We start from the raw sequence: 20,370 nt of genomic DNA on the forward strand, positions 1-20,370 counted from the left end.
CTATGTGGGGAAATAAAACATATACAAACCATGCAGGCCAGGAAATTCATAAATTCATAGAGGTTAAGGCCAGAAGGGACAGTTATGATTATATAGGGTAGTCTGAGCTCCTCTGTATCACAGATCACAGAATTTCATCCAGCTACCCCTGTATTGAGCCCAACAACTTGTGTTTGGCTCCAGCATGTCTTCCAGAAAGATCTGAAGCCATCAAGAGATGGAGAAGCCATCACCCCTCCTGGTGGTTTGTTCTAGTGGTTAATGACCTTCACCGTTAAAAATGAGTGTCTAATTTTTTTGAATTTGTCTGGCTTCAGCTTCCAGCCGTTGATACGTCTTATGCCGTTCTCTGCTAGATTAAAGATCCCTTTAGTACCTGATATTTTCTCCCCAGGAAGGGATGTTTTCACTGTAATCTAATCACCTCTCAATCATCTCTGAGCTCCTTCAGTCTCTCACTGACAGGCATTTTCTCCAGCCTTCAATTCCTTTTTCTGGTTTTTTTTGCACCCTCTCCAATTTTCCAACGTCCTTTTTACAATACAGATTCCAGAACTAGACACAGTATTCCAGGATAGGTCTCACCAATGCCATATATAGAATTAAAATCACCTTCCTACTCCTAATAATTACTCACAATATGCCAACATTTTTATGGCTGACTTAGAACAACGCTTCCTTAGCTCTCGTCCCCTAACGCCCCTACTCTACTTGCACTACATTGATGACATCTTCATCATCTGGACCCATGGAAAAGAAGCTCTTGAGGAATTTCACCATGATTTCAATAATTTCCATCCCACCATCAACCTCAGCCTAGATCAATCCACACAAGCGGTCCATTTCCTGGACACTACTGTGCTAATAAGCGATGGTCACATAAATACCACCCTATACCGGAAACCTACTGACCGCTACACTTACCTACATGCCTCCAGCTTCCATCCAGGACACACCACACGATCCATTGTCTACAGCCAAGCTCTAAGATATAACCGCATTTGCTCCAATCCCTCGGATAGAGACAAGCACCTACAAGATCTCTATCAAGCATTCTTAAAACTACAATACCCACCTGCTGAAGTGAAAAAACAGATTGACAGAGCCAGACGAGTACCCAGAAGTCACCTCCTACAAGACAGGCCCAACAAAGAAAATAACAGAACACCACTAGCTGTCACCTTCAGCCCCCAACTAAAACCTCTCCAGCGCATCATCAGAGATCTACAACCTATCCTGAAAGATGATCCTTTACTCTCACAGATCTTGGGAGACAGACCTGTCCTCGCTTACAGACAACCCCCCAACCTAAAGCAAATACTCACCAGCAACCACACATCACTGAACAAAACCACTAACCCAGGAACCTATCCTTGTAACAAACCCCGATGCCAACTCTGTCCACATATCTATTCAAGTGACATCATCATAGGACCTAATCACATCAGCCATACCATCAGGGGCTCGTTCACCTGCACATCTACCAATGTGATATATGCCGTCATGTGCCAGCAATGCCCCTCTGCCATGTACATTGGCCAAACCGGACAGTCTCTACGCAAAAGAATTAATGGACACAAATCTGACATCAGGAATCAAAATACTCAAAAACCAGTGGGAGAACACTTTAACCTTTCTGGTCATTCAGTGACAGACCTGCGGGTGGCTATATTACAACAGAAAAACTTCAAAAACAGACTCCAAAGAGAGACTGCTGAGCTAGAATTGATATGCAAACTAGACACAATCAACTCCGGTTTGAATAAGGACTGGGAATGGCTGAGCCATTACAAACATTGAATCTATCTCCCCTTGTAAGTATTCTCACACTTCTTAACTGTCTGTACTGGGCTAGCTTGATTATCACTTCAAAAGTTTTTTTTCTCTTAATTAATTGGCCTCTCAGAGTTGGTAAGACAACTCCCACCTGTTTATGCTTTCTGTATGTGTGTATATATATCTCCTCAATATATGTTCCATTCTATATGCATCCGAAGAAGTGGGCTGTAGTCCACAAAAGCTTATGCTCTAATAAATTTGTTAGTCTCTAAGGTGCCACAAGTACTCCTGTTCTTCTTCCTTCTGTTGACACACCCAAGCAGTGCATTCACCCCTTTTGCCACAGCAGTGCACTGGGAGCTCATATTGAGATGCTTGTCCATTTAGGACCCCTAAATCCTTTTTGGAGTCACTGTTTTCCAGGATACAGTTCCCCATTCTGTAGGTCTATACAGTACAATATATATCCTAGAGAACTAAGGAAAATAGATAGCAAACTTTTAGCACCATTGAAAACTATTTTTCAAATGTCATGGAAAATTATGGAGATACCAGAACTATGGTTAAAAGCAAAGGTTAGACTGGTATTCAAAAAGCGAAGGATGAGTGATCCTGGCCATTAACACCAGAAAAGTCTAAATTCAATCCCTGGTAAAATGATGAAGCCAGTATTAAGAGAAGAATCCTTAAAACCATATAAGAGGATAATGAAACAAGGAGCATAATGGGTTTTCAGAGAATTAAGCCACAATTCTGCTGAGCACGTAAGCATGTGCTTAAATCCATGGAACTACTTGTGTGGCTGAATCTGGGGCTCAATTCCAGGTGGTCTGGATATGAACAATCTCACAGTTATTGAAGCATGGTCATGTCCTGGGTTTGGGGAATGTGTCTGGTGAGGATATTGCGGGGATCAGTCTTAGGTAAAATTTTGTTTCACATCTCCTTTAATGATCAAGTGTCATTAAAATACACTTCGGATACTAATTGGGGAGGATCTGCAAACTCCAGTGAGGACAGGAAAATAATACAAAGGAATGGAGTGCGACTAGAAGCAGATGCAGAAAATATCACCTGAGAGTCAACTTGGAAAAATGCACGGTAATAAATCTGTGGGAAAGTCCTGTGGCACCTTTAAGACTAACAGATATATTGGAGCATAAGCTTTCGTGGGTGAATACGCATGCGTCTGACGAAGTGGGTATTCACCCATGAAAGCTTATGCTCCAATACATCTGTTAGTCTTAAAGGTGCCACAGGACTCTCTGTTCCTTTTTACAGATCCAGACTAACACGGCTACCCCTCTGATACTTGAATATACTCTATGTGAGGGAGAAAGTTCATACACTTAGAAACAAAGAATGTAGGGCACACTTTTGAGGCGTGGCCTCTCCCTTTAAGGGTGCTAGGACAAAGGGATCATTCCACCCTTGCCTTGTGGTGTGTTACCTAAGGATCTAGGAAAACGAGAAAAGTCAGATATGGGGTGAGAGGAAGTGGTGCCAGGAGAATACTCTGTGTTCCCATTCCTTTATGGAACAGGGAGCCTTTTAAAGAGGGCAGGGTGAGGCTCCCCTCTCTCCCATTCAACCAAAGCCAGCCCTGGGAAAGAGGGCAGTATATATTCTGCCTCTTGCCATAGGTGATGAGCACAGCCCAGCAAGGGGAGCTCGGAGCCCTCTGGGCCAAGGAGAAGACGCTCAAGAGAAAACCTTAGCCACAAAGAGGAGGTCTGGGAAGGTTCCCAAACCTGAGGGGAGAATACATGGACCAGCGCTAAAACCCTCGGAGTCCCAAGAGGGAGGGTTGAGATCCCTGACCGTATAGGGGACTTCTATTGAGGAAGCTGTATGAACGAAATAAACTAGGCCCCAGGAAAAGGGGATTATTGTTTAAAGACTCTGGAAATGAGTGAGTTATTTCTGACCCCAACAGAGGGTGCTGAGAGAAATATGCTTGCAGGGTCTCATCAGCCACCAGGGGCAATCCCCACGACAGTGAGAAATTGTGTCCTGGAAAGCACTCTCTGAAAGAGATTTAGGGGTCATGGTGGATAACCAGCTGAACACGAGCTCCCAGTGGCTAAGAGAGCTAATGTGATTGTTGGATGCATAATCAGGGAAATATCAAATAGGAGTAGGGAGGTGGTATTACCATGGTACACAGCATTTTTGAGATTATTACTGAAATACTCTGTCCAGTTCTGGTGGCAACACTTTAAGAAGGATGTTGACAAATTGAAAGGGCTTGGAAAAGAGCTACAGAATTATTCCAGGTCTGGAAAACCTGACTTACAGTGAGAGAGACTAAATAGCCGCAGTCAACCTTATTTTGGATAAAATAAATAAACAGATGACTTGAGCATTGTGACAGTGTACCCCATGAGGCTTTATGGGGAGGGGGTGCTTATAAATGTATGTATGACATAACTGGAATATGTTTTGTGCTGCCTGTGCCATGTAACATATCTCCGTAAGGGTTATGGTCTACTATATCTATTCATCCTATTTGTACATACATATCATTTTCTACTCGAGGTTAAGAATATGGGCTGTACGCTTGCCTGATTTCTAAGTAAGCTTTGTGAGGCATTTGGTCAGCTTCTTTAGGAAGGAATTCACCAGGTTAAGTACCTGATCAGGAGACACTTAGGGAACAATGCATCTTGGAATGCTCCAATCCACATGAGAAGTCTTCCTGGAGACATGCAAGATGCCATGTGGACAATGGCGTCAGCCTGCAAAGACTGTGTCATGCAGGGGCATGTGACTTGCCCAGGTGTCTCCAAAACTCCATCTTAGAGATGGACTTTGCAGAGGAGGGAGGAGGGGGGTCTCCACCCACAAGAGAGAGTCTATTTAAACCCAGGGGAGACCCCTCCATTTTGTCTTCAGCTGGCTAAAGAAGGAGCCTCTCCACCCCCCCCCCCCCCAGGATACTTGAAGGAGACTGAAACAAAGGACAGTAACTACAGGGGGTGTGAGTGATTGCTGGACCCAGGCTAAAAGGAGATTAGCCTGTAAAAGGGAGCACTCTGGAACTGGTGAGGAAATTATCTGTATTCAGTTTGATTAGGCATAGATTTGCGCATTTTATTTTATTTTGCTTGTGACTTACTTTGTTCTGTCTGTTACTACTTTGAACCACTTAAATCCTACTGTCTGTATTTAATAAAATCACTTTCTATTTAGTAATTCACTCAGCGTATGTATTAATACCTGGGGGAGCAAACAACTGTGCATATCTCTCTATCAGTGTTATAGAGGGCGAACAATTTATGAGTTTGCCCTGCATAAACTTTATGCAGGGTAAAACGGATTTATCTGGGTTTAGACCCCATTGGGAGTTGGGCATCTGAGTGCTAAAGACAAGCACACTACTGTGAGCTGTTTTCAGGTAAACTTGCAGCTTTGGGACAAGTGATTCAGACCCTGGGTCTGTGTCTGGAGCCAGACGGGAGTGTCTGGCTCAGCAAGACAGGGTGCTGGAGTCCTGAGCTGGCAGGGAAAACAGGAGCAGGGGTAGTCTTTGCACATCTGGTGGCAGCTCCCAAGGGGGTTTCTGTGATCCAACCCGTCACAAGCATAATCTAAAAGTATCTACTACGGGGAGATTTCATTTACTAGGTGTTCATAATGATTCCTGCTGGCCTTAAAACCCATGAACACCAGGAAAGCAGTGATGCTAAAAAAGAGAAGGTAATATTGGGTGGGAAAATTAGCTATATTTATAAGGCAATTTTGGACAGCATCAAAAATAGCCAATGAAATTATGAAAGGCATCACTTGAGGAATCAGAAAGGTAACAGTCCTTTCTTTTATATGACTTAAATGTGAAGTCAATGGCTCTGAAATCTGTTAAATAAAAAACAGAGAGAGCTCATAGAAAACCAACAAAAGTAATTAGGGAGGTGGAATGACTGACATCTGAGGCTAAGTAATGTCTAAGATGTAAATATCAGAAATGCCAAAGGAGGTACTCCTAGATTCTGTGATCACCTAGTCTGACCTCCTCCATAACACAGGTCATAGAACTTCCCCAAAAGAATTCCTAAAACAGAGCTTTTAGAAAAACAGCCAATTGGATTTGAAGATTGTCAGCGATGGAGACTCCACCATGGTCCTTGGGAAAGTTCCAGTACCTACTTACTCTCACCTCCTTCTTATTGTCCTTAACACTGCTGGCCATAGATATTTCCTTGTGTTTCTTTGCCTCCCTTATCAATTTTCTACTATTCCTAACTTCTTATTTATATTCATTACTATTGACTTCCCCTTTCTTTCATATATTAAATATTATTTTATTTTTTACAGGTGCCTTCACTTCCCTTCTAAACCAGGTTGATTTTTAAACAAGCACAGCATTGTTCCCCGATTGTGGCTTTTTGGCATCTAATATGGTATTCTTAAATGATTCCCAATTATCTTTATATTTTTCTGATTAAATTCTTCCCCCAGCTGACTTGGCTCATAATTGTTTTCAGTATTGTGAAATTGTCCCTATTAAAGCACCAAATATATATATATATTATTGGTCTGGGCTTTATTCTGTTTGCACTTTATAAATGTGATCAAGTCAGGATCACTTGTACCTAAGCTGCCATTAATTTTCAGTTCTGTGATTAGTTTATCTTTATCTGTTAGCACAAAGTCTACTACAGAATTCCCCCTTTGTTGGCTGGAACACTTTGGAGTTAGGAAATAGTCACTTATAATGTTTAGAAATGTTAAGGATGTTTTAGTATTGGCAGCATGAGACTTCCAGCATATGTTACTCGAAGTGAAGTTCCCCATGTTCAGAGGCTTTTTTCCCCCTACACATTATAGATAGGTGCATAAGGAGGCAGTCCTCTTGTTCCCTAGAGTGAGTTGATGGTTAGTGTGAATAGGATGGAGCAAGAGGCTATGCGTCAGCATTAGAAGAGGTGAACACTACCCAAAGTAATTGACGCTATTTGTAATCTTTTATTGATTTTTTTTTTGCACACTGTTTCACCTGTGAGTTTCAGTTCAGAAGAATGATCACCAAAAGAGAGGGTCACATCCATGTGCAAATATCTGCTCACGTGAGTATTTGCGCTGGAAGCATTCAGACTCAGGTATACTTAATTCTGCCTCAGCATGACAGGACAGACTAGATAACCTTTTGAGGTCCCTTACAGCCTTTCATTTCTGTGGTGCTGTTTCTCTTTGTGGGTTTGGATGTTATCCATTCAGAAAGCAGGGCCAATACCATATGACTTGGGTGACCAATCACTGAATTATGAATACAGTACTTAAATGAGTAGAGGCTGGAGTAGTCTGTGGGTGTAACCATTCACTGGATAATTTTGAATATAAAAATTGAAGTGTCTGTGGGTTATACAGGAACAAAAAAGGGGCTAAATTTGTTGAATTAATTGTTGGCTCTGAACAATTTTTCAATTCTAATTAATAATGGGTGGAATTAAGTTAATGCAAATTTATGGTGGATATCAAAAGACGTAGTTATTAGTCTGTGTCCCAGGGTGGACTGGTCCCTTGAAGACGGAACAGGTCCAGCTCACTTGTGCCTCATTAACAGCCTAGTGATGGGGCCTGGAGAGGGCAGAGGAAGCTTCAGAGAGCAGAAGGAAGCAGGAGAGTCTGAGGCCCCAGAGCCCACAAGACCCCAGCCAGGTAGGGCTGGGAATGACCTGCTAACAGAAGGGAATTGAGTTGGATTTTGTAGACTTTATTGTGGGACTTTCCGTTTTGTTTGCAATTTTGCAAATTTGCAGACCGTAAGGAGGGGAGTTGGACCACAGACAAGCCTGTGTGTGATGTTTACTGAGGAGCCTAGGAAGAAGGGAAAATGAGGCAAAGTGCTGACGAGCCAGTCCTGGCTAGAAGAGGGCGCTTGGGAGGCAGCTGACCCTATCACTCCATGGAATAGTGTCCCCAGATGGAAGCCTCATCACTTGGTCCATTTGAAATGAGGACGATGGAAAACTAGAACATTCACTTCAGTGAAGGGTCCTGAATTGGCAGGATTAGGTCCCAGTACTGTAGTTCCTGTGCCTCCAAATAGCTCTTACCCCCTACAATGCAGAACAGTTACAGAGCTTAATTAACTCAAGAGATCTTTTCATCTCCATGTCTCTGGATCACATCCTAAGAAATGCTGATTACCAGTGATGTGAAATACAGTCATTCAGCACCTCTCAGGATTTAGCACTGTAGTTCTAAGATGCTTGTGGTTAATGCAGAAATACAGCCAACACTCTGCTTTAGACAGTCAGCATCAAGGACACATATTATGAGTCGTAAATCTTTTGTCAAGCAGTGACTTCGGTTTAACAGCATGCTGTAGCGTCTACTTGAGTGAATGCAGTTGGAAATAGGTTGCTTACAGGAAATACTGGATGCCGGCTATACAATATTTTAGAGCTAAATAGTAAAGACTGCAAAGACTAGTTAGAAGAAATGAGAAGAAACAAGGAAAATTACCTCCTTATCTTTGCCAAATGAAATAAAATACTCTGAATATAATACTCTGAATATAACATTCCCCAAGTAAAACATTGGAAGACTTCCAACAAGCACTTTGGTTGGGCCTAGAATATATACATAAGAACAGCCATACTGGGTCAGACCAAAGGTCCATCTAGCCCTGTATCCTGTCTTCAGACAGTGGCCAATGTCAGGTGCCCCAGAGGGAATGAACAGAACAGGGAATCATCAAGTGATCCATCCCTTGTCACCCATTCCCAGCTTCTGGCAAACAGAGGCTAGGGACACCATCCCTGCCCATCCTGGCTAATAGCCATTGATGGACCTATCCTCCATGAATTTATCGAGTTCTTTTTTAAACCCTGTTATAGTCTCGGCCTTCACAACATCCTCTGGCAAGGTTGACTGTGTGTTGAGGGGAAAAAATACTTCCTTTTGTTTGTTTTAAATCTGCTGCCTATTAATTTAATTTGGTGATCCCTAGTTCTTGTATTATGAGAAGGAGTAAATAACACTTCCTTATTTACTTCCCCCACACCAGTCATGATTTTATAGACCTCTATCATATTCCCCTTAGTCATATCGTTTCCAAGCTAAAAAGTCCCAGACTTACTAATTTCTCCTCATATGAAAGCTGTTCCATACCCCTAATCATTTTTTTTGCCCTTTTCTGAACATTTTCCAATTCCAATGTATCTTTTTTGAGATGGGGTGACCACATCTACACACAGTATTCAAGATGTGGATGTACCATGGATTTATATAGCGGCAACATGATATTTTCTGTCTTCTTATCTATCCCTTTCTTAATGATTCCCAACAGTCTGTTCGCTTTTTTGACTGCCACTGCACATTGAGTGGATATTTTCAGAGATCTATCCATGATGGCTCCAAGATCGCTTTCTTGAGTGGTAACAGCTAATTTAGACCCCATCATTTTGTTTGTATAGCTGGGATTATGTTTTCCAATGTGCATTACTTTGCATTCATCAACATTAAATTTCATCTGCCATTTTTTTTGCCTGGTCACCCAGTTTTGAGAGATCCTTTTGTAGCTCTTTGCAGTCTGCCTGGGCCTTAACTATCTTGTGTAGTTTTGTATTGTATACAAATTTTGCCATCTTACTGTTTACCCCAGTAAAATACAACCTACCTCCGAAAAATCCACCATATCTTTTGGCCCAGAACAATCTCAAACCAAGATCTATTGACACAGTGCAGCCAAGATGACATGAGCACCATCATTGCCAGGAGTCACTGGAGATGAATCTGTCCAGAGGGAAACTGGTTCCATCACCAGAGGAGCAATAAGATGGACACCTGAAGGCAAGCAGAAACGAGGCTGCCCGAAAACAAAATGGCAAAGAGCTGTGGAAACCAAGCTGAAAAACCTGGGGCACAGCTGGGGAATCATTGAAAGACTTGTCAGAAACAGACAGGGGAGAGGAGGAGCTTCGTCGCTGCCCTAAATGACGGAGGCGTAATGGAAACATGATGATGATGATGACTGTTTACTCCTTTTTCCAGATCATTTATGAATATGTTAAATAGGACTGGGCCCAGTACAGACTCTTGGGGGACACTACTATTTACCTCTCTCTGTCTGAAAACTGACCATTGATTCCTACCCTTTGTTTCCTATCATTTAACCAGTTACCAATCCATGAGAGGACCTTCCCTCTTGTCTGGGACAGTTCCTCAGATTTGTCACCTAAAAAGAAAGGCTCAGGTTTGGGAAGTTCCCTCAGATACTCAGCTATAGAGACCGTCTTGCTCTGTCAAGCTGTTTCTTAAAACTACAATACCTACGTGGGGAAGTGAGGAAACAGGTTGACAGACCGAGACGGGTACCTAGAAGTCACCTACTACAGGACAGGCCCAACAAGAAAAATAACAGAACACCATTGGCCATCACGTACAGCCCCCACTAAAACTTCTCCAGCACATCATCAACGAGCTACAATCTATCTGGAAAATGATCCCTCCCTCTCACAGATCTTGGGAGACAGGCCAGTCCTTGCTTACAACCTGAAACAAATACTCACCAGCAACTACACACCACACCACAAAAACACTAACCCAGGAACCAATTCCTGTAAGATACCCCATTGCCTACTCTGTCCCCATATCTACTCTAGCGACACCATCAGAGGACCCAACCACATCAGGCACACCATCAGGTGCTCATTCACCTGCACATCTACTAATGTGATATATGACATCATGTGCCAGCAATGCCCTTCTGCCATGTACATTGGCCAAACCGGACAGTCTCTATGTAAAAGAATAAATGGACACAAATCAGACATCAGGAATGGTAACATACAAAAGCCAGTAGGAGAACTCTTCAATCTCCCGGGACAGTCAATAACAGATTTAAAAGTAGCCATCCTTCAACAAAAAAACTTGAAAAACAGACTTCAAAGAGAAACTGCAGAGCTATAATTCATTTGCAAACTCAACACCATTAATTTGGGCTTGAATAGGGACTGGGAGTGGCTGGCTCACTCCAAAAGCAATTTTCCCTCTCTTGGTATTGACACTTCCTCATCAATTATTGGGAGTGGACCACATCCACCCTGACTGAATTGGCCTTGTCATCACTGGTTCTCCACTTGTAAGGTAACTCCCTTCTCTTCATGTGCCAGTGTATTTATACTTGTATCTGTAATTTTCACTCCATGCATGTGAAGAAGTGGGTTTTTTACCCAAATAAAATTATGACCAAAAAAACCAGTTAGTCTTTAAGGTGCCACCAGACTCCTCATTGTTTTTGTGGATACTGACTAACCCGGCTACCCCTCTGATACTTGACACCAGCTATCTATGTTTCTAATGATCGAATCTCCCATTACTAATACCTGTCTCTTCCTAATAAACAGAGTTCCCTCCCCTGGAGAGGTATCCTCAGTGTGAGGGGATATCATGACATCATCTATGGGATCGTTGTCCTTTTCTCCAGTTAGATGTTGTCCTACCCTGAGACTTTCATCCTCCTCAACAGCACAGAGGCTGTCAGACCGGGGATGGGACCGTTCTACTGTGTCCAAGAAAGTCTCATTTATGTGCCTCTCTGTCTCCCTTAGCTCCTCCAGTTCAGCCACCCTGGTCTCCAAAACCCGTACACGGTCTCTGAGGGCCAGGAGCTCTTTGCACCGAATGCACACATATGCCACCTGCCCACAGGGCAGGTAATCATACATGCTGCATTGGGTGCAATAACGCCCACTCTGTTCCTGGACTTCTGCCTGCATTCTCTTTTTACTCCTGAAGTTAGTTCCTTTGTTTTTTTCAGGGGCTGTTTTGGGCTTTAAGTTTAAAGAATGGTAAGTGTATCTAGCTCCCCCCTCACACTCCCTCGCAAAACTTCCCTGTTAGTTGCTCCTGTTCGCTAGCTCCTCGGGTCACTTAGGAGCAGACTTTTTAAAGCCCTGATCTTCCTGAGTACCAACCCCTCGGGAAAGGGTTGGTGGGTGATAAAAGGCTTATGGCTCAAAGTCTCATTAAGAAGCTCTCAGCCTTGCCTAGCAGGCCACTATGCTCAGCAGACAGTGCCCCAAACAGACCTCACGGTATATTTCAGTTAAGCGGCAAGCACACCACAAACACACACACTACAGACAACAAACTTAAAATGACAACTTCCACGTGTTTGAAAAGTACACCTGGTCTGAGTCTCCATAGCAATGCATTGTCCTTCTCTCAGCTGAGATCGGTGAACCAGCTCAGATGAAAGAGGAACTTCAACCCTGTGCCCCAAACGCTAAGGGCATGTCTACACTGTCATCAAAAAAACCAAAGCACCGAGTCTCAGAACTCAGGTCCGCTGGCTTGGACTGGGGCTGCCAGACTACAGAAATGCAGTGTAGACATTGCGGATCTCAGGGTCTCAAAGCCCAGGCTGTAGCCCAAGCCTGACCATCGACATTGCAATTGTATTGCCTGACAGAGCAAGTCAGCTGACCAAGGCCAGCCGCAGCCGTGCTCCGAGTCTATTATTGCAATGTAGACATACCCTTAAGGGTCTGTTCCAAATCCCACTGAACTCCATTGTACCCTAATTGAATAATTACCTTTCAAACTGCTCAAGGGCCAATCTACTTCGGATTTTTGCCACTACTATAAATAAACTTGGCAGAATTCAATTTTTTATATAATAATTATGTTTATTTTTGTCCATTTAAGTTTTCACAGTGGCAGGAAATTATGTGGGGTCTGATAATTATTTACCCTCAATAGGCACCCAGATTCAAAGAGTTAAAGCTTTATAACCGTTAATACACCAATTGTCAACATCACATGTCAAAACATACAAAGTAAACATCCTTGAATCAAACTCTCAGAAGTTCTCAGGCAAAGTAAGGAAAACCTGCTTCTCGGTACATTTTGATGATTATTGATGGAAATATTTTTTCGGTTCGTGTGTCCAGTGAAATTAGCATTTACCAATAAAATCGAATCCTTCCAAGTCAGAGGTGAAATAGAGGTGTGGTGCAAAGCAGCCACAAAACCCCATCTACAGGGGGTCCTTTGGAAGGAGGAACAAAGCACAGTCCAAACAGTGGGCGGGGCTGGCTGGAAAAGGGGTGTGGCTATGGTGGCTGAGAATGCTCCCGAAATAGCCTTTAAAATGTCTTACTATTTGTGACGAGGGCAAAGTGAGAGAAAACCAAAACTCTCATTGGGATGCCTGTTCTGGCTTGAGACTGTCACAAGCATTGCTTCCAGAGGAGGAGGGTCTGAACTTTTAGATGCTTCTGCAAACTCAAACACGTTGGAAAATACAAGTGAAGTGGTGGCAACTGAACCTCAGCATAAGAGGCAGGGCGGTAGGTAGCCAGCTGCCCCTTCCTGTTCCCCTTCTCCACCCCCCACCTACGGCCTGCCCTTTGCCCAGTGGAAAACTGGGGCACTGTGGGATCAGTGGCTCTAACGCTGCGGAAAGGTGAGTTTTGACAACCCCAAAGCATAAAGGCGTCTATTTATTCCCAGAAGAAACACCGCAGCATGCACCGAGAGCGCAGGCTGCCCCGCAGTGCCATGCCAACGTGCTCCAGTCCTGATCTGCAGGAATGAAAAGGTAATTCAATTCCGTTTCCATGATCTGGTTAGTGCCCAGCCTCTCCGCTGAGGCTGCCAACAAGGGGGGCCAATTAGCGCCAATTGCAACGGCGGCTTTGATGCCGTGAACACCTGTCGTCTGGGGAGCTGGAATGAAACCCCTCAACTCATTCCACTTACATTTCTGACAGAGGGGAGTGACTTTTGCTATCATGCTGGCCCGTGCTAAATTTGAACTGATGACCTCCAAGGGAAACATTCTATAGCCCATTACTGGCCTCATCTCAGCTAAGCTTCAGTACACTTGCCCTCCATCTCAATGTGATTTCAGCAAATGACTTAAATGAATGCTCTCAGCACGGGAGACAGGAAAGGCTGCAGGTCACTGAAGGCTGGAGAAAAGACTCCAGTCAATTTTAAACTCACATATCACTGAAAGGAACAACTTTTAAGGAGTTTAGTTTAAATCCTACAGCACGATAGCAGATTACGGCTGGGTCAGACCTCACTCAAAACATGGTGGGTCAAACTTCACTCTGCTTTACATTAAACAAATGAGATGGTTTCCCAGCCCCTATGATTTTAGCCGTTTAACATAAAGCTGCTTAAGGAAAAGCATTTTTCAGACTTCAGACTAAGGATTGGTTGCACGGTGTTACAGACACGCACCATCTTGTAGTCTAGAGATAATGACAGACACACCACTTCCATCCTGTAATATGCTCCAATTTAATCTTTAACATGAAGCTCAATTAAGACATAAATATATTGAAAGCAGGTGGAAGTAAAAGATCCCAAGTCTCCATCTATCCCATGGATTTAAGTTGAACCCAGCACTAATTTAAGGCAGGACATTATTGATGCGTTTTACACGGCTTTCTATTAATCAGCATCAGATTGAGCACAATTTGCAAAATTCATGTGGCACCTATTCGACATTTTCTTCTAAGTAAGTAAATGAAAGAGATGTACTAATTCCAGCAGACACTTCATGCATTCGTAATGGGCAAGAGATACTAAGCATGGAGGGACATATTAAATCTATGCAAAACAGTCCTCAGACCTTTGATAAAAATTCATTTAATCCTTTTTTTTACATTTTAAGGCCTGTCAGATTTGATAAATATTGATACAATGTAGTGAAAAGCAACAGCTTGGAAGGAAATGTTCAAGTCTGAGAATGTTAAAGGGCCACTGCTACTAAAGTGTCTTTTAAACCATGGCTGAAATGCATGCTACAGGCCTGGATTGTGTGACTTTCTTCCTCCCACCCCTAAATAAATAAATGGAGATATCCTATCTCCTAGAAGGGACCTTGAAAGGTCATTGAGTCCAGCCCCCTGCCTTCACTAGCAGGACCAAGTACTGATTTTGCCCCAGATCCCTAAGTGGCCCCCTCAAGGATTGAACTCACAACCCTGGGTTTAGCAGGCCAATGCTCAAACCACTGAGCTATCCCTCCCCCCTAACTGCAGACCCGACTGACGGGGGAGATTTCCCATAATATTCAACCCCAGTGAGGAAAATGAATGGCTTTCATAGAATATCAGGGTTGGAAGTGACCTCAGGAGGTCATCTAATCTAACCCCCTGCTCAGAGCAGGGCCAATCCCCAGACAGATTTTTGCCCCCAATCCCTAAATGCCCCCCTCAAGGATTGAACTCACAACCCTGGTTTTAGCAAGCCAATGCTCAAACCACTGAGCTATCCCTCCCCTTTGCTAACAACTATATCGCAACCTGTACATTTTTTTTTTCAAAACCTAAAACCCTACCTCAAGAAGGCACTCCATTGTACACGCTTCTTCCCCTGGACAGAGGATGAGAGAACAATCAACCTGTGACAGCTGTTAGTCTCGTTGCTTAAGGCACTTCTGGAAGGTGCTGAGATACTACAGGGATGAGTGCTGTATGAGAACCTAAACAGAATGGAACAGAATAGAATTTTTCTTTCCACGCAGCTGGAACTAGACAGCAGCCCCAAACCACAGGCAGAACTGAGTGGATGTTCTACCCTATCGTTAACACCAGCCTCTCTCTGGGGAGATGAGCACTCTCATTGGCTTCTAGAACTAGAAGCCCACCCCCTCAGTCATACTTTGCTGCACTTCAATTGGCTCCCAGGATTGGGTCTTGTTCTGCCAATAGCAGCAGCCCACTTATTATTAATATGGATTATTTGTATGGTGGTAGTGGGACCAGAGGCCCAAATCCAGGCTCCATTAGACTAAGCTTTATACAAACACTAAGGAGAATCCAATCCCTGTGCTAATGACCACATAGCCATTTCTATAATGTGTCCCGCAAGTGAGTTCTGTGGACAGAACCTGTGAAATCTTTACAATGAAACCAGCTCACGTGGGTTTCTGAGTTGCACTGCAAAATCATAATGCAGACCAAAGACCAAATTGGTCATCAAAGTCAATGGCAAAATCCCCACTGACTTCCATATGATTCCACGTTCACCAGAAGGTTTGCCAAGGTTCCCAAACCTCTCGAGAAAATCTATGTTCAGTTGTGAGCAAATTCAGAGGAGGTTTACTGCTTCACAATGAAACCATGTCTCCATTTGGGGTGTTAGATGATTTCTGCCTGAAGCCAGGTGCAACACAAAGGTTCCGACTCATTTTCTCTCGGAGTTTGTGGGGGTTTGGTCCAGCACAAAATTCAAATGAAACTTTCTCTGTGTGCACCAAAACCCACCCACCCACAAAAGCTAACCTTTGCATAGCCCCTTGTGACTGAATCTCAACACAGTTCTAGCCTCTCGTCCTTTTTCAGCCTTAGTTGGCAGGAAATACTGTGCGTGTAAATTCTGCCGTGTTCCATGGTTCTGTTTGCTATTTGCTTTATTAGAATGCATTGACTTTTATATTTTGCACTGAGCAACTTTGCTGTGCCAAGAATCCTACCGACTCATGCATTATTTACTAGTTAATATCACAAAACAGATGTCTCTAAAAGAAATATTTTTTCCCTTCCTGCTCTGTGCAGCATGAGGGCCAGATGTTAAGAGACGATGAGCTTCTCTTTCAAGGTGCTGAATTGTCTGGGATCAGCCCCTGTCAGAACTGGGCCCCAAAACACCGAGCGCTTGCCAGCAGCCCTAGACTGATTAGGCCAGTCTCAGTGTTTATCAGCTCCTGGTTTTGCCCCATCATGGTAACCTTCCACTTTGTGTCTTATTTTGTGGGTCATATAGTTGTTGCTAAATCGCATCTATTATTAGGGAAAGGGATGACGCAAAGGGCCAGATATCAGAGGGGTAGCCGTGTTAGTCAGAATCTGTAAAAAGCAACAGAGGGTCCTGTGGCACCTTTAAGACTAACAGAAGTATTGGGAGCATAAGCTTTCGTGGGTAAGAACCTCACTTCTTCAGATGCAAGAGAAGAAGAATTGCATCTGAAGAAGTGAGGTTCTTACCCACGAAAGCTTATGCTCCCAATACTTCTGTTAGTCTTAAAGGTGCCACAGGACTCAAGGGCCAGATAGAGTCCCTGTAGACATTCTGGCTGACACAGCAAAAGTTATTCCTTGGCAGCAGGGGGGTGCCCCACCCCAACATTTAACAAGGCCCAGCATGCCTGTATTGTCTAATCTTGGTGTGCTTTTATGTTTTGCTTGTCTCCATGACATCTGAGTGATGGGCAAGTTGTTTATCTGATGCGTCTCTCCTCCTGCATAGTTAATATTAATTAGTAGACTGTGGGAAGGCTGTATTCAAATCAGTGAGCTTTTCAGCTGACACAAAAGGTGATGAGATTTGCACGTCAGCAAGGAATTCCACCAGTCAAGGGCCATCTGCTGAGCAATCTCTAAGCGCTGTGCAACCAAGCCTCACCTTTATGGGTGTTGACCATTCCACTGATCCATGGAACGTCAATCAAACATCAAGGAGGCAGGTCCTCAAGTGGCATGGGTCAGTCTCATGGAGGGCTTTGACCTTCAGGACCAAAGCCTGGAATGTGATGGGGCATACCATTGTGAGTCAATGCACAGAGCTGGGGTGCTGTGCCCTCAGTCCCTTGGCAGGACCATTTTTGTGGAGTGAGTGGAGCTTTTCTGTGGTTGGCAGCTTCATTCCTATGTATAACGAATTGCAGTAAACAAGTCCAGAGGTCACAAATGCACAGAAACCTGCGGCCAAATCAGAGTCTGACAGGAGACCTCCTGGTCAGCCATGGTTATTAGCCTATCTGGAAGGATTTCAGAGAATCATAGGCAGAGGAGGTTTTGGAATTAATTGATAAACTTAACAGTATCAAGTCACCGGGACCAGATGGTCTCAAGTTGCAGTGGGGGAGGTTTAGGTTGGCTATTAGGAAAAACTTTTTCCACTAGAAGGGTGGTGAAGCACTGGAATAGTCATAGTCATAGAATGTCAGGGTTGGAAGGGACCTCAGGAGGTCACCTAGTCCAACCCCCTGCTCAAAGCAGGACCCATCCCCAGACAGATTTTTACCCCAGTTTCCTAAATGGCCCCCTCAAGGATTGACCTCACAACCGGGGGTTTAGCAAGCCAATGCTCAAACCACTGAGCTAGATTTGAGAAAGACCACAGCCCTGGCTTGCTTCTTGGCAATTGGAGGGCAGATACCAGCTCATCCGACATTAGTTTAGTTCTGCTGGGAACAAGCCAGGGTCATTCCTCACCACACCCTTCCCTGCCCTCTCTGAGGTTTCTAGCACACCACTCGCCTGTCTATTCTCATAGCCTTTGTGGTCAGAGGGAACGGGTATCATAGCTGGCCCCTTTTCGGGGCACAGGGTGCAGAGAAAGTTTCTTGAGCACAGGACCAGCCACAATTGGGCTGATAATATTAAAAGAGGGGTGAGCTATTATTATTTGTAGTACAGTAGCCCCTAATAACTTCAGCCAACATCAGGGCCTCGTTGTTCTAGGTGTTGTAGATACACATCGTAAGAGACAGTCCCTGCTTCAAACAGTTTGCAATCTACATAGACAAGACGAAGGGTGGGAGAAAAGAATTAGTATTGTCCCCATTATACAGCTGGGCAACTGAAGGATTAAGTGACACGCCCAAGGATATATGAGAATTTTGTGGCAGGCCCAGGAACCAAACTAAGTTCTGCAGAGTCACAGTCCATTGCTATAATAACCCAGCAGTTCTCAAACTGTGAGTTGGGACCCCAAAGTAGGTCACGACCCCCTTTTATTGGGGTCGCTAGGGCTGGCATTAGACTTGCTGGGGCCCAGGGCCAAAGTCTGAGCCCTGGGTGGGTTTCAACTTTGCCCTCCCCCTCCCCCCCCCCCGGCCCAGGGCAGCTGGGCTCGGGTGGCCTCAGGCTTTGGTTCCCTCTCCTGGGGTCATGTAGTAATTTCTGTTGTCGGAACGGAATGAACTTCGAGAACCCCTTCTAGAACCAAAGCCCAACCTTCCTCTCCGTGATACTTTACTCCAACAGCTCGTGAGCTTCCCACGGATGTTTTTGTGCTGCTAACATTTGGAAAAACACACATTCAGAATGTCAGTGAGATTTACAGAAGAAGCGGATCCATTTCAGAGGATTAATAGCTCGAAATAACCAGGGCATCACGCTGCTAATGGCAAATTATCTAATTAGAATAGAAAGAGAACCCAAGTCAACTACTTGTTAACAGATTTCTCATTCCCCCACCTCCCCAAACCAAACCCATTCCATAATGACTCCCTAGTAATTACCAAGTACTTATAGACAATACTGTGAAAATCAAAGAAATTACAAGTGGGCCCAATAGGGCAGTGTATGCCGGGGCTATACTCTCTAGTGAGTAGCATAATGCATTTCTACATTTGGCTTCTGTCAGCATGTGCATTAGTTAGGGAGTCTGAGCCCAGTCAGCCGGAGTTAATACTCATTGGTTAGCATGCTCAGAAGAGCAGAGACATTTTGCGTTGGCAGCAGGGCTAGCAATACGATCATAGAATCATAGAATATCAGGGCTGGAAGGGACCTCAGGAGGTCATCTAGTCCAACCCCCTGCTCAAAGCAGGACCAACACCAACTAAATCATCCCAGCCAGGGCTTTGTCAAGCCTGACCTTAAAAACCTCTAAGGATGGAGATTCCACCACCTCCCTAGGTAACCCTAGGGGGGAGGGATAGCTCAGTGGTTTGAGCATTGGCCTGCTAAACCCAGAATTGTAAGTTTAATCCTTGAGGGGGCCATTTAGGGATCTGGGGCAAAAATCTGTCTGGGGACTGGTCCTGCTTTGAGCAGGGGGTTGGACTAGGTGACCTCCTGAGGTCCCTTCCAACCCTGACATTCTATGACTATTCCAGTGCTTCACCATCCTCCTAGTTGAAAAAGTTTTTCCTAATAGCCAACCTAAACCTCCCCCATTGCAACTTGAGACCATTGTTCCTTGTTCTAACCATATTGCCAAAGATGGGACATCAGAACAAGACCTTGACTCTCCCCGCTGCCTTGACGCCTTGCATAGCCATTTACCCCTGTGCAAAGCGGGATCTGCTCCCACGGGCAGTCGTGTTGCACATTCACCTTGCCCAGGTGCAAAGGACTACGCGAGGGGCCAGGCAGAAGAGGATCGGGACCCATGAGCTTGATTTCTTTAAAGGAGGCTTCCCTGAGGAAGCACATTGACATACAATGCCTGTCCCCCGAAGGCTCCTAAGGCACTTTGCCAACTGATAGGCAGGTATCACTGGGGCATAGAGCAGCAGCTGTTTGCATACAGTAGACTAGATTGAGTTACGACAGCAGCAGGAGATTCATAGGTGCAGACAATCTGTCGGGAGGAGGGCTGCAGTGGTACAAGATTACGCCCTTTTAGTGGGAGCCCACCGCTGGCTAGGGAAAGTGAAGGACAGGAGTTATGCTGATTCACTGCATCCTCAAACCAGCCATTGCTGGTGGGGTTCCTTGGGAGTCTCAAATGCAAGTTTCAGCTGCCCATCCCCAGCAAACACAGCCTGCCTTTCCCTCAGGGGTGAATACCTTCTGAAGCCATTGGTGCAACAGGTGCAGTTTGCACACACCCGGACCCTTGAGCCAATGTGAGTGGGCTGGGAACACTAATATTATCGCACAGGAATGA

Source organism: Malaclemys terrapin, chromosome 2 (assembly GCF_027887155.1).
Source record: "Malaclemys terrapin pileata isolate rMalTer1 chromosome 2, rMalTer1.hap1, whole genome shotgun sequence".
In the NCBI taxonomy this organism is placed as follows: Eukaryota; Metazoa; Chordata; order Testudines; family Emydidae; genus Malaclemys; species Malaclemys terrapin.